The 6,000-nt window shown below is 39.8% G+C and overlaps 1 pseudogene; it reads right to left on the reverse strand.

Annotated features, from left to right (window-relative positions):
- LOC112998138 (uncharacterized) overlaps nt 1-2,956 on the reverse strand; it is a 271,594-nt pseudogene extending 268,638 nt beyond the window's left edge.
- Nucleotides 2,957-6,000: the final 3,044 nt, after the last annotated feature.

Below are 6,000 nucleotides of genomic sequence, written 5' to 3' on the forward strand. Positions count from 1 at the left end.
ATATCAAAGGGAGACAAACAAAAACATTCACATATTTCTCAATGAACATCAAGGAATGAAAGGAATGGGTAACATCTAACATAAGGAGATCCAAAAAGTCAAGACATTCATGAAAATCATCCAAGCAACCCAATCATGGCAAAATAGTTAATCAGCTCAAGAATGAAAAGTGATAAAGCCTCACAAGATATACACTCTATCTCTCAAGTGTCTAGGCTACTATTTACCCTCAAAGCACCCATGAAAGCAAACACCACATAAACTTGGCAAGATTCTAAAATTGACAATCAACCCATAAACACAAGCACATGAGGATCAAAAGGTCTTTTAAGGTTGTAATGGGGCCAAGGACAAGGTATGGAAAAATATGGAATAAGTGGCTAAATCCCAAAGGGATAGAGGAGCAATGGGGAATAAGTGCATATTAAGAAAAAATAAGAAAATAAAAAAAATAAAGATAAAATTTAAACATGAAGAGTAGAACCAAGAGTTTCATCATTCTTGTGCCATTTAAGATCTTATTCACTCAACTTTATTGCTTTTCTTTTTCTTTTTTTCGAATTTTTTTTTTTTACTCTATAGCCTTTGAGAAACAACATTTCATTCAGCATGTCCAACATTTAACCAATATACAATGTACATCAAGTATGGCCCAAAATACATCATGAAGCATAGCCAACAAAACAAGTTGTCCAATGAAACAAAAACCCCCCACACTTATTCCCAAAACAATTGCAAAGCTCCAAAATTCCTTAAGGATATGGTAATATCATGGTTTTTCACTTAAGGCTTGTAGTGAGCTTTAAAACAAGGAAAGGGAAACAAGGCTCAAAAGGGCTATCAAAGGAATTAATTCAAGGTAAGTCCATTTGGCTAGAAGCTTATAAGAATAAAATTGCCTTAATCATTTCCAAATATGCATGTGAATTAGGACGCATCAACAAGAATCAAGCCAAGGCTATTGTGCAAGCAATCAATGGGGCAAAACACACCAAATGATTATAATGATGGATGGCTCAAATTCTCACAAAGGTAAAATCATCACTTTCAAATTGAGCTTTCAAAACTATCATGACATGTAGAGAAGAATCAAGGATTTCAAGTCACAAAATGTCAAGAACTTTTATTTTCAAAACAATTACCCATTTCTTGAACATATCCTATAATTCAAAGAAAAACATGCAAAGTCGTACGTGCACACAAAATTGACCCAAAATATTAAACTGAAAATCCGACGAAACTAACAACATTAACAAATTAACACAACTAACAAATTAACAAAACCATCAAAACTAGCAAAACCAAAGAACACTCCCCCCCATACTTAAACAACACATTGTCCTCAATGTAGCACAATTAAAAGATTAAAAACAATTAAATCATCAAAGAGAATCGGACAAGTGTAATAAAAGCAAAGAAGGAGATAGGAAAAGAAAAACTCCCTAAGTCATGGTGGAGGAAGAGTAGGGTGGAGTAAGGAAGTCTCTTCCACCACTACGTCCACTAAAGAAGGGTTCGTGAGGAATGGCTTAAGTCGATGTCCGTTGACCTTGAAGCTCTTGTTTGTGGAGTCGCTTTTGATCTCAACTGTACCATAAGGAAAAACATTAGTAACAACAAAAGGACCAATCCACTTAGACCTCAACTTACCACTCATGAGTCCAAGCCTAGAATTATACAATAACACTTTTTGCCCAACCACGAAGTCTTTTTTAACTATCATGCTATCATGGAACTTCTTGGTCTTTTCTTTGTAGAACTTGGCATTCTCGTAGGCTTCTAGGCGGATTTCATCTAACTCACTCAGTTGCAACTTCCTTTCCTCGCCAACTTGATCCATAGAGAAGTTGCAAGTCTTCATTGCCCAGTATGCTTTGTGCTCAATTTCCACTGGAAGATGACATGCCTTTCCAAAGACAACCCGATAAGGAGACATTCCTATGGGTGCTTTGTAGGCAGTCCGATGTGCCCAGAGAGCATCATCAAGCCTGGTACTCCAATCTTTCCTGCTTGGCTGCACAATCTTCTCTAGAATTCTCTTGATTTCCCTGTTAGAAATTTCTGCCTGTCCATTAGTCTGGGGGTGGTATGGTGTGGATACCCTGTGTACCACCCCGTACTTTTTAAGCAGGGCATGCATTGTCCTGTTGCAAAAATGGGTTCCTTGATCACTAACAATTGCTTTAGGTACTCCAAACCTGCAAAACAGATTAGACCTGACAAAGTCTGCGACAACTTTAGCATCATTAGTTCTAGTGGGCTTGGCTTCCACCCATTTTGAAACATAATCAACTACAAGGAGAATATAAACATAACCAAAAGAGACAGGAAAAAGACCCATGAAATCTATACCCCAAACATCAAACAACTCACAGAATAGCATAGGTTGCTGAGGCATTTGTTGTCGCCATGTAAGTGTATTTCCTGCTCTCTGACACTGCTCACAAGTGCTGCAGATCTTCCACACATCTTTAACGATGGTGGGCCAATAAAAACCACAATCAAGCACTTTGCGAGCTGTCCTTTGAACACCCAGATGACCTCCCGGTGCAGAAGAATGATAGAACTGCAGGACTGAGTCAGTCTCATGATCTGGAATGCACCGTCTAATGACCTGATCACTGCACAATTTCCACAAGTAGGGGTCATCCCAAATAAAATGCTTAGCATCACTTTTAATCTTATCTTTTTGGGCCTTAGATGCTAAGGGAGGAAAAACAGAGGCAACTAAATAATTGACAATGTTAGCAAACCAGGGAGTAGAAAGAGAGTCAGAAATACTATACAATATATACAAATGATCATCCGAGAAATCATCCCGAATAGGTGAATCTGCATCAGAGACACGTTCGATCCGACTCAAATGATCAGCAACTAGATTTTGTGCTCCGCTCCTATCACGGATCTCCAAGTCAAACTCTTGGAGCCAGAGCATCCATCGGATCAACCTAGGCTTAGAATCAGCCTTCTTCAACAAGTACTTTAGAGCTGCATGGTCAGTATAAACAATAATGCGAGTACCAAGCAAATAAGATCGAAATTTTTCAAGAGCAAAAACTATGGCTAGAAGCTCTTTCTCAGTAGTAGTGTAATTTGCTTGGGCAGCATCTAAAGTCCTAGAAGCATAATATATCACCCTGGGCAATTTATCAATTTTCTGAGCAAGGACAGCCCCCAATGCATAATTTGATGCATCACACATAAGCTCAAAAGGGGTTGTCCAATCGGGTGCCTGGATGATGGGGGTGGTAGTCAACGCTCTTTTGAGGCAATCAAAAGCCTCTTTGCATCTGTCATTAAAGTCAAACTCCACCTCCTTTTGCAACAAGTTGGATAGTGGAAGGGCTACTTTGCTAAAATCCCTTATAAAGCGCCTGTAGAATCCTGCATGACCAAGAAAAGATCGCACCTCTCGCACACAAGAGGGGTAAGGCAATTGTGAAATAACAGAAATTTTTGCAGGATCTACTTCAATACCCTTATTGGAAATAATGTGGCCTAAAACTATACCTTGCTCAACCATAAAATGACATTTTTCAATATATAGAACAAGGTTAGTTTCAATGCATCTATTCAAAACTTTTTCCAAACTATTCAAACAACCATCAAAAGAGGATCCATATACAGTGAAATCATCCATAAACACCTCTATGCAATTTTCTAAAAAATCACTGAAAATACTAATCATGCACCGCTGGAAGGTACCAGGGGCATTGCACAGGCCGAAAGGCATCCTCCTATAAGAAAAAGTGCCGAAGGGGCAGGTGAATGTGGTCTTTTCCTGATCCTCAGGAGCAATAGTAATTTGCATATAACCAGAAAAACCATCAAGGAAACAGTAGTGGGATTTACCTGCCAGGCGTTCAAGCATCTGGTCAATGAATGGCAGGGGAAAATGGTCCTTTTTGGTAACCTGGTTCAGCCTCCTATAGTCAATGCAGACTCTCCAACTGTTCTGCATCCGAGTAGGAATTAGCTCCTCCTTCTCATTTCTGATCACTATGAGACCAGTCTTTTTCGGGACTACCTGGACGGGACTCACCCATTGGCTGTCGGAGATAGGATAAATGATTCCAGCTTGCAAAAGCTTGGTTATCTCCTTCTTCACTACATCAAGAATCACCGGGTTGAGTCTTCTCTGTGGCTGTCTTACTGGTTTAGCTCCATCCTCTAAATTTATTCGATGCATACATGTGGATGGGCTAATACCAGGAATGTCCGCCAGGGTCCAGCCTATAGCCTTCTTATGCTTCTTGAGAACTGACAACAACTAAACTGACAACAACTTCTCCTCTTGCTCATCAGCAAGGGAGGCAGATATAATCACTGGAAAACTCTTGCTATCATCCAAGTAAGCGTATTTTAAATTTGATGGCAGAGGCTTCAATTCTGGTGTGGTCGGCTGGACAGTGGTAGAAGGAGATGGTTTCTCAGCCTTTACCTCATAAAGAAAGTCAGAGGTATGTGTACTTCCTGAAACATGGTTAGTCCTATCTGACTCTATAAAATCAATCTCAAGAGGTAAAACACCACCACCAGGCATGCAATCAATATCACTCTCAGATTCACTCTCAACATCAAATTCAGACATATGATCAAGTACAATTTCAGACTCAATGCATGAAGAGTGAGAGGCATGCAGATTAGAATAAAGATCAGTCATGTATTCATCAACAACATGGTCAATTATTTCAGCATGAAATACAGAAAGATCTTCAGATGGGTATTTCATAGCATCCAGAATATTAAAATGAACAGTTATATCACCAAACTCCATGGACAGTGTGCCTGCATAAACATCTATCTTAGTTCTAGCAGTTTTCATAAAGGGTCTGCCTAGAATGATGGGAACTGATCCTTGAGAAAATCCATCTTCCATATTCAAGATATAAAAATCAACAGGGAAAATCAGTTCACCAACTATAACTAAGACATCTTCTATGAAACCAACAGGATAGACAAAACTTCTATTAGCTAAATGAATTACCACATCAGTTGACTGCAAGGGACCTAGAGATAGAGAATTAAAAATCGACAGAGGCATAACACTAACAGAGGCTCCTAAATCTAGCATGGCATTGTCAAACTTACTATTCACTATAATACAAGGTATGCTGAATGTACCTGGATCTTTGCATTTTTTAGGAATTTGAGGAACAAATTTACCAATCAATGTGGAGACATTTCTGCCCATGCTAATTCGTTCACTTCCTTTAAGCTTCCGCTTATTAGTGCACAGCTCCTTCAAGAATTTGGCATATCTTGGAATTTGCTTTATTGCATCCAACAGAGGTATGTTTACCTCTACTTTTCTAAATGTTTCCAAGATTTCTTTCTCTGCCTCTTCCATTTTTTTGTTGGAAACTGCTCTTGGAGGGAATGGAAGAGGAGGAATGTGCTGCTTCTGCAAATCAGAATTACCTGTTGAAGAAGATTCACCTGCACAGAAATTGTTAGGTAGATTTTTGTCATCACCTTTTTTTGGAATAGAGTGAAGTTTGGCAGGTTCATTTGCAGATGCGGAAGGTGCTACGGGGTGAGGTCCTTGACACTGCTTTCCCGACCTCAATGAAATGGCACTGATATTTTTGGGATTTTGGACAGCTTGAGAAGGCAGCTTGTCAGAATTCTGGGACTGTTGTTGATTCAATTGGGTAGCCAATTGTCCCATCTGATTGGTTAAGCTCTGAATGGAGGCTCTAGTCTCTTGCTGAAACTGCATGTTTTGCATAGTCATTTGCCTCACAAGTTCTTCGAGGGAAGGTTGTGGAGGGGCCTCAACTGTTAGTTGTTTTTGGGGTTGTTGTTGTTGTTGGATTGGTGGAGGAATGTATGGTCTGCTTGGGCCAGCAGCATTTTGGAAGGAAGGAGCAGGCTGCTGTTGTTGTTGTTGAGGGCTGGACCATCTGAGGTTAGGGTGATTCCTCCATCCAGGGTTGTATCTGTTGCTGGAGAGGTCATAATTGTTCTGTTGTGGTTGATTTTGCTGCTGAGGTTGAG

Source organism: Glycine max, chromosome 10 (assembly GCF_000004515.6).
Source record: "Glycine max cultivar Williams 82 chromosome 10, Glycine_max_v4.0, whole genome shotgun sequence".
Lineage (NCBI taxonomy): Eukaryota > Viridiplantae > Streptophyta > Magnoliopsida > Fabales > Fabaceae > Glycine > Glycine max.